The 9,952-nt window shown below is 37.5% G+C and overlaps 1 pseudogene; it reads left to right on the top strand.

Moving 5' to 3' along the window:
• LOC116033156 overlaps positions 1-9,244 on the top strand; it is a 13,838-nt pseudogene extending 4,594 nt beyond the window's left edge.
• Positions 9,245-9,952: the final 708 nt, after the last annotated feature.

Here is a 9,952-nt window from a genome sequence, read left to right as displayed (position 1 = left end):
GTGGGAGGGAAGGGAAGGTTTGAATAAACTTTTCAACATTTTTCAAAGTAATAAATATTTTGTCAAATTGATTTTAAGATTAATAATGGCACGTTTGGTTCGCGGAATAGGTCTGGAATGGAATAGCATTCCCAGTAATAGACCTATTTCGCTGTTTGGTAAAACCTCCCACTCCCAGTAACATTGTTCCTGGGAATGACCTATTCCCCTTGCAAGGGGAATAGAGATTCCTAGCCCCCCCCCCCCTAGGTATTAGGTTATTCCTGAGTTCTCAGGAATAATCAAATGTTGTTATTTCCAATTTTACCCCATGGTGTTTTGGAGAAAGATCTTTCTTTTTTCAAATCGCTCCTATATCATTAAAAAAAAAATGTAACTAAGAGCAACTAAAGCTCCTTAAATGAAGGAACTTTTGGCTCTTTATGACTTCCTCATCCTATTGTTAATTTCAAAAGAGAAGCAATGCTTCTCTTATATAGAGGAGCTCAAATGAGCTCCTCTTCTTGAGTTACTGATGTGGATCAAAAACTCCCATTTATGTTTTTTTTTAAAAGTATTTTATATATAATTTTGTTTTTGTATTTTTATATATTATTATTATTATTATTATTATTATTATTATTATTCCGTTTTTCTTATTATTGTTATTAATATTATTATAAGTTTTATTTTATTATTACATAATACTAATGATATTAGATTATGAATATTATTAATATTATTATTATTCCTTTTTTCCTTATTATTGTTATTAATATTATTATAAGTTTTATTTTATTATTACATAATTCTAATAATATTAGAATATGAATATGAATATTATTATTATTATTATTATTATTATTATTATAAGAGTATTTATGTCTTTTAAAAGATATTTCATTTCTATTCCTTAAACCAATCAAACATTGTAATATAATTCCTAAAGTCTATTCCTTTCGTGAACCAAACAACAGAATACAATTCCTATTCTATTCCTTGCCTATTCCATTTCTTATGGAATAACATTCCTATTACCTCAAAATTCATTCCGTGAACCAAACGTGCTGTAAGTAAGTTAAGTTTTCAACACTTTCATAAAGGTGATGTTAACCACTTAACTATATAACCAAAAGGTTTTAAGAATAGAGATTTTGTATAGCAGAAAATAATTTTTCAAAAAATAACTCAAGTAAGAAAGAGAATAGATAAGGTAAAGCCAAAATTCGAGATAAGTAAATGAGATAAGTAATTCTCTCTCAACCTTACAAATCAATAATAAGGAGGAAAATGCAACACCTTTGTTAATACTAGCATTATAGGAAACCCAAAGGAACCATAACATAACAGAAGGCATTAAAAATGTTATGGAACTTGCCGCAGACGTCGAACTAGCCATCAACCACCATAAGTGGCAAATAGCACGGATGGAAAAGGCATTGGAATGGTTGACATTGAAAACAAGAACAAAATAAGATTGTTGGGTGTCGACCAGGTTGGCCGAGTTCAACCCCTGCTCGATTTGAGATGTAGCACTATGACTTACCCTGGAGCTCATTCACTCGCTTACGTAATTGTTCCATCTCGTTGCTGTGAGAGCTCGAGGGTCGGCCACGAGTTTCTCCGGATTGCTCTATGCGCGAGGCTTGCTCCCACCGAGGTTGAGCGCGGGGCTCAAGGCTCGGGGCCCTTTGTGAGGCTAACCCCTCGGCGGGTGCCTCGTTGGGGGGTCCAAAGTTGAGGCGTTCATGAACTAGGACCCGCGTGCTCAATCGTCCGAAAGCGAACTTGGTAGCCCGGGTCTGCCGGGCTCCTCTGTCTCACGTTGTGCGGGCCAACCTCGGGTGGCCTCGTCCCATCCCCTCCTTGCTGAGGGCCGAGGTGAATTGACCTCCCCGTCCACTCGGGGCTCGGGGGTGCGAGGTCGACGGGTGCTCGGACCCTCCCCCGCCATGACGGACCGGGTGGGAGAGCCACGAGGCTCCCTTGGAGTCCATCCAAGATCTGTGTCAGCACGTAGTGGCTTGCCGGAGAAATGCCATCCCCTCCTGGAAGCCTGAGGCTGGAGGTGGAAGGGGCGGGGTCGACCCGACTTGACGGTTATTGTTGATCACGTCCCGGAGATCGCCGGCCGACCTCATGGGCAGGGTTTGACGACTTGCCGTCCCGTTAGGATCACCGGCACAGGAGGGAGCGTGATTACCACGCGAACCGTGGGAGTTGCCGAAGTTAGATCCAGATTTTGCCATAGCTAGTGGAAAAAAGAATAGCACGCTCGAGCTTGTATGTCGAGCTCTCAATGAAAGCACCAATGATGGATTTAATTAACCCAAGTAGTCCGAATCAGTAAACCCGATAAGATTTTAGGGGGTATGACAAGTAATGGATCAAAGTGTACCTCGCAGGTAGTTTATATATTGAATAAAGGATAATCTTATTACAAGATTGTGTAATAATAAGACAGGATAGTTTTAGGACACTGTAGTTGAAGATGTCTTAATGAGACAAGATTACATGTTTTTATACTAGTTTAGGCCTAAAACTCGGAGAAATTAGAGGGGAAGCCCCCCTAACAGCTTTGGACCGCGTCTCGCGCCGGGAAGACCGCGTCAACTGGGATCCAAGGCTTCGGCTGACCCCGGGATTGGCCCATGAGGTCAGCTTGGGCCCGAGGCAGCCTAGCTGGGTGGGCTTGACCTTAGTTGGGCTCTGGTTGACCCCCACACACTTACTCCGGGTTAGCCCACGACGAGCCTGGGTATGATTTATCCATCACCATGGATGGATGTGGTTAAATGGTTAATGTCTACTTACTTATCAACAATTAGTTTTAAGTAGGATATGACAACCAGATATCCAAAGAACTTTATGGTTAAATGTGCTTGACTTACAGCAATCATAGGATGGGTGGGTTGGTGACCCACTATGAAGTAAGCATAGTGCAATGTTGAGATCCAATAATTGGTATAAGAGCCGAGGGTCACGGGTTCGAATCGATGGCGAGGTGAAAGCCGAGTCTAGTCCTAGATGAGATGTGGGCGTAGGTTTGGCCAAGTCCAGTCCTAAGAGGGAGATGATGGGCACAAAGGCTAAGGACCGAGTCAGGCATGCTGCATAGTTGGGCTTGGTGTTCAAAGGTTGCGACAGGTGCTAGGAGGGGAATTGTTGGGCGTCGGCCAGATAGGCTAAGTTTAGCCCCTGCTCAATTCGAGACGTGACGTTGTGGCTTACCTTTGAAGTTATGTGGTTAAATGGTTAATATCCACGTACAACCAGATAGCCAAAAAACTTTGTGGTTAAGCATGCTTGACTTACAACAGTCACACAGTAGTAACCCTACTACAACCAAACAAACAATGCTCCACGCTAGCAATAGCATCGTAGCAGAACGGGCAAACCGATGGAAGATGGATTCCAAAACGCTCAAGACAATCAGGAAATGGAAGAAATCTGCAAAGGAGTCTCCACATAAAAATAGATAATTTAGTCGGAAGGTACTTAGCCCAAATACACTTTGAGGAAAGTGTAACTCCAGCTCTTGCACGAAAATGATTATATATCGCTTGCAAAGTGAAAACCCCTGATGAAGAGAGCATCCAAGTAATATTGTCATCAATCTATTGCAAGCAGCCATCTATAGATCCAGAAACCTCCACCATTCTTTTCCAAACATGCGAACCAGTTGATTGGAATACCACGAGCTTATTGCGTTCACCTATTGAACCACTACTAGTGAACGGAACCCAAGCCCGCCTTTCTCCACCAGGTAACAACGCTTGTTCCAAGATGACCAATGAAGCTTCGGCTTCCCCTCAAAATAACCCCCCAAAAAAATTGCGCCATTCTCTATTAAATTGTTTTAATAACCTGCTTGGGAAACTGAACAACCGCTTAGGAATAAAGCGGGATTGCCGCAAGCGCATGCTTAATTAAAACCAATCGGCCACTCGGAGATAATATTTTTCATTCCCACTCCAACACTTTTCGATCAATAAACTCCAAGATATATTCATAATAAACAATACGGTTTTGACCACGAAATAAGTTTACACCAAGATATCAAAAAGGCATAGACGAGCCTTGCATTTGCATACCAAGAGTACATTCGATGGCACTAATTCACTGCAAGGAGCGGTGCTTGGAAGTAACAAAAAAAAACTAATTCACTGAAGCATTTTGATAAACTTCAAGGAGATTAGAGAGGCCTCGTAATAATGAGATGCCACCATTAATAAATATAAGAATATTGTCGGCAAATGCCGAGTAATAGTTGGGCAACCCAGAGATGTCACATATGGCGATATTAACCCAGTCTTAATTCTACTAATCAGCATACGGTCCCCTTGCTTGACACCCTGAGTCGGTTGGAAATAGCCAAAACAGATCTCATCCACAATCCCAAATTATTTTAAATTAAATTGACAAAGGCTACCGGAAAACTATAAAGCAAGAGAGCAGCTCATGCCGGAAATGCCAAACCACCCTATCAAAGACCTTCATCATATCCAGTTTCATTGCCACATTAGAACCTCGATAATGCTTATCCAAAAAGTATACCATCTCAAAAGCTATGAGCACATTATCTTGAATGCTCCGCCCATCAACAAAGCCTACCTGTTCCTGGATATTAGTTTTCGAAGGATTCACCAGAGCCTCATAGTAATAATCCACTTAAAGATCATACTTGCAAACGAGCACAAACATATTTGTCTATAGTCTACGAAGGTATCTGGAATTTACTTCTTAGGGATTAAAACAATCTGCGCACTTGCAATCGCTCACAATACTAGAACTCTTGCAAAGAAATCCAACACCGGCATGTACACATCAACAGGGATTAAATCCCAGAAGTTACAATAGAAAGACTATGAGAAACCATCTAGACCAATCACACTATCCGGGTCTACATCATAGACCACATGCTTAACCTCTTGACGAGTTATAACCGATGCTAACATGCTAATGTCATAATAAGGCAAAATAGCAAAAATTGAACCCAAGACCTCATAAAAACTAGTGCAATCCTCGGCCATGAATATATTACTAAAAAAGTTTATTGCCTCAACCTAAATACCCAGCTGACTCGTAATCAAGACACCCGACGAATCCTTGATTGAACTAATCCGCTGCCTATCTTTTACAGAAATATGGAAGAACTAAGTATTAGCATCCCCCTCCTATAACCACTAAACACAAGCCTTTTGTTTCCATAAACATTCTTCTTGACATAGAGCTTGAAAAAGCAAGGCTTGCTATTTACATAGCAACACATGATTTACTTCGGATGGATTACCATCAAATTGGCTCTCAGCCTTGACAATCGATAGCTCCAAGTTGCGTGCGAGGTGAAAAATAATCCCAAAAACCTCCTTATTCCAAACACGAAGCGCTTGTTTGAGCCGCTTTAGCTTGTAAGCCAAAACACGCATTCCCCCCCTCCCCCTTCCCCCCCATTGGGGGGGGGGGGCTTCTAGTAAAACTCGAGAAATATGAAATACCACCCAGATTAGGAATAGCATTGCCCGTGTGACTGAGATGACTGAATGTGTTTGAGATGAATAATCCTTTTGGGGCCTCTGCTTCTTGTGAGTGACTACAACAAAATCGCTCAAAGCTAATTTAAACATTTTTGTGAATCGTGATGTCATCCTCTATAAAACATTTGTGGGAGTCAAGGCCAAATAACTAAACTTGTCCCGCCGGGTTGGGCCTGTTTAACCCGCATTTTAGACGGGCTGGACTGGAGAAATTCCGCCAGTATAACCCGGGTGGGAATGCGAGTTATACGGGTTGGCCCGTGGGTTACGCGGGCCAACTCGTATTCCCACCCCCACCCCCAACCCCCCTCAAATTTATTATGTAAATGGGGTATTGTTTTAATATTTTAAAATATTATTGCTAACAAAATTTGAACCTTTGTTTTAATAACTTATCACTATTAAAACCAATTATGCAAAAAACACTTGTTGAACATCTTTATATACGTATATATTTATTTAGATCATTCACAAGCATTATATATTATTTATTTATATTAAATTTATTACAAGTATTAATTAATACAATTATATCTTTATATAAATATTGATATAAATTATTCACTTATTTATATTAAATTTATTACAAGTATTAAGTAATGCAATTAATTGTATCTTTATATAAAGGGATAAACTACAAATAAGCCATCGCACTATTTGGGAACAAGCAATTAGGCCATCGAACTCGAATAACCACCAAATAAGCCACCAAACTCGGAAAAACAAAGCAATTAAGTTACTGAAATCAAAAAAAAAAGAGCAATTAACCTATTTTTAAAATTTCCGGCACCGATGACCATTTCCGACGACAGGCGACCATTTCCGGCGAGGGTGACCAGAAATGGTCGCCCTCGCTGGGATGGCTACCATTTCTAGTTGCCTTCCCAAAGTATTATTAATTAATTTATATTAAATTTATTACAAGTATTAATTAATACAATTAATTGTATATTTATATAAAGTTTATTTATAAAACTAAAATCTAATTATATATATGTGTGTGTATGTATATATAGTGTGTGTATATATATAAGCATTACAAGGTGTTTGTTTAATGGGTTTAATGTGCTTGCTTGGAAATGGTGTTAGTTTTTAACTTAGAGGTTAGGGCTTTGATTCTTAACCTATACAAAATAATTTTTTTTTAAATATTAATTCAAAAAATAAAAATAATTAATGAGCTCGATTTAGCCCGTCCTACACAAGTTGGGTTAGGCAAATCCCAACCCATAGAAAAACGGTCTGACCCATTTTTGGATACACTCGACACGGGCCAGCCCGTATAGGCCGGACTGGCCCGTTTTGACAGCTCTATAAATAACATGTATGCTTTTTTGCCTGGGGATAACCAAGGAATATGTAGAGTCATGCCCTTGAGTCAAATTTACAATTTTTTCCCTTGACAATTTTTGACAACCTAAATAGACTTTAATTTAGTGCAATAAAACAAAATCAACAATAATCAATTCTTTTTTTTGAGTAACTCTGTTACAATGTAGTATCTGTTCATAGCTACTTTCTCAACCTACTAATTTCTCAACCTACTAAAACACAAAGAATTAACAGTTGCCTCCATTGAGGCTCAAACCCACTCCCATCATCCATGTGAGAGTGTTTTCCGAGACACCGGGTGCCACTAGACCACAAGGTCTTTGGCAAGCGTATAATCAATTCAATTATCAAAGAAAAAAAACAATTAAAAACAGATTGTCTTTTCAACATTCAAAACATTACCCCAAAACAGTATAGCACAATAGCATTTACACTTTCAATTGACAATAGTAGGAAATTTGAAAGGAAAGTTACATTTTTTATCCTTCAATTATACCTGTTGTACAAATTTGATCTCTGAGTTTTATATATGTCCTCTTTAATCCTTGAATTATGTGTGAAGTAGCCATTTTAGTCCTTTGAGGACTATTTCTATTAATTACCAAATGTTACTTAATAAAGTGATAGATTTGGTCATTTCGAGACTAAACTCTCCACTTTGTGTATAACTTAGAGGCCAGGTAAAAAATGGCCACACGTATGACTTAGACTAAGTCTGTACCATGAATAAAGAATTACTCATAGGCTGATTCAATTCGTGAAACCACCACTTAAGAAGCATAATCTTTCATTGGTCGGCAACGTTGTCTTCATCACTCAGTCCTGGTCCACCAGTCATATATAATTGTGGCCTTTGAACTAAACTTGCGTGATGATGTTTCCAGGATTGTCATTGGCAGGTCGATAAAATAGTAATGTTGTATTATTTATTGACACATCACCTCCCAGTCATAATCATTATGGCACTGCCAATTTTCCATGGTCAAACGACACAGATACAATGAGGATTAAGTATTTGGTGACTGAATCAAGAAGCTAGTTTCCCAAAGATATTCCCAAATATTATCTTACTATTATCCACTAATCTATATACAGAAAAGAATCCTTTGAATGTAAGTAGCTTATGTATTCATTATTCAGGGAATATTAGCTAATGGTCAAGAAATAACAGCAAAGCGGCTCTCAAAAATATCTGGGCATGGAATTGAACAATTCAAGAATGAAGTTCTATTAATCTCAAAATTGCAGCATAGGAATCTTGTTAGGCTTTTGGGCTGTTGCACTCAAGGAGATGAGAGGATATTAATATATGAGTACCTACAAAATAAAAGTTTGGATTCAATTATTTTTGGTTAGTTTTCTTTATTTGTTTTCGTCATTCACCATATACATTTCTCTTGCTTGGTTCCCTTTAACTTAATGCATGATCACTTATTCACTTGCTTCACACAGATGCAAGAAAGAAAGTTTGTCTTGATTGGGAAAAACGTATCTCCATAATTAATGGGATTGCTCAAGGGCTTTTGTACCTCCACAAATATTCAAGACTAAGGATTATACATAGAGATTTGAAAACAAGTAATATATTATTAGATGTTCATATGCATCCCAAGATTTCTGATTTTGGAACAGCAAGAATATTTAAAGATAGTGATTCTCGAGCAAGCACAAAAAGCATTATTGGTACTTAGTAAGTAAATGAATATTTTTTTTAAAATATCTCTTCTAGTTATATCTCTCTCTTTTTTGTGAAACTATTTATATCTCTCTAATGTAACTTATAGATCAATTTTACGTAAACAGTGGTTACATGTCTCCGGAATATGCCATGGACGGTTGTTTCTCCGAGAAATCAGATGTTTTTAGTTTTGGAGTTATGGTAATGGAGATCGTAAGTGGAAAAAGAAATAATGGCTTCTACAATCCAGATCGTGTTTCAAATTTACTTGGTTATGTAAGTATTATCCTACGCGTATACTACATATACAAAAAAAAGTTCTATTTTCTAGGATTATTTTAATTTGTTGAAACACTTTCATTTTAAATAGAGTAATAACTTTGCATAACTAACTCTAGATGTGTATGATTATTAGGCATGGGATTTATGGATAGGAGGAAGAGTTTCAGACTTAATAGATCCAACAATGGAAAAAACACTTTCTGTTATTGAAGCAACAAGATACCTTCAAGTAGGTTTGCTATGTGTTCAAGACAGTGCAACAGATAGACCGACTATGTCAAATGTGGTATCCATGCTTGGTAATGAATTAGTAATATTGCCTGCTCCTAAATAACCTGGTTTCTCAGCTATCATTGGCTTGAAGTGTGATGATGAAAAATTTTCAAAAGCTTGCTCTATTAATGAAGTCACAATTACTGAGACTGAAGGTAGATAGCCGCCACACTTAGAAAATATTACACTGATTGCACAATGACTTCTTGGATCTCTTTTAGTGCTAAATTAATTGTTATTAAACTTCATAAAGATTTGTGTATATATATCCAACATTTCTAATTGCAGACATATCATTTCTCTGTTTGCAATGCTAGCTTTTGATAAAGTTGTCATAAACTAAATATTTAATATTGTACGACAAGCTTGTGTTCATGTGCAGCCTCTCTTTCTTTGGCATTATATTGCATCACTCAAGTGTTAGACTAAAAACATAATCACAATACAAATAAACATACAATCATGTATTGTACATATAATATACATAAGTTGACCTACCTCTTGCCACAATCGTTCTTTAATAGTGTGATAGAAATGTTCTTTTAGCTACTGTAGGGTTGTAATAGAATCTTTATGCTTGAATTGGTTGTAGAACTATAGTTGTCTTTTCACATTGCTATTGGCAATATGCAATCAATATATAGGCTTTAATTTGTTACAAAAATCATTACTTTTGTTACAACTTAATATTACCACTTAATTAGGCCATTATAGCCCCCTTATTAATCTTGCATTATCATTACATTTGATTAATGGAAAATGTTACATTCATCCACATGTTGAAAGCTTTAACCCAAGGAAACAAAAATATGAATTATGATGATATATCCTCTCAACACAAGTAGTTTTAGCTAATGATCACAATGTAATT

This window comes from Ipomoea triloba, chromosome 10, assembly GCF_003576645.1.
Source record: "Ipomoea triloba cultivar NCNSP0323 chromosome 10, ASM357664v1".
In the NCBI taxonomy this organism is placed as follows: Eukaryota; Viridiplantae; Streptophyta; class Magnoliopsida; order Solanales; family Convolvulaceae; genus Ipomoea; species Ipomoea triloba.
This window is presented reverse-complemented; position numbering and strand designations above follow the sequence as displayed.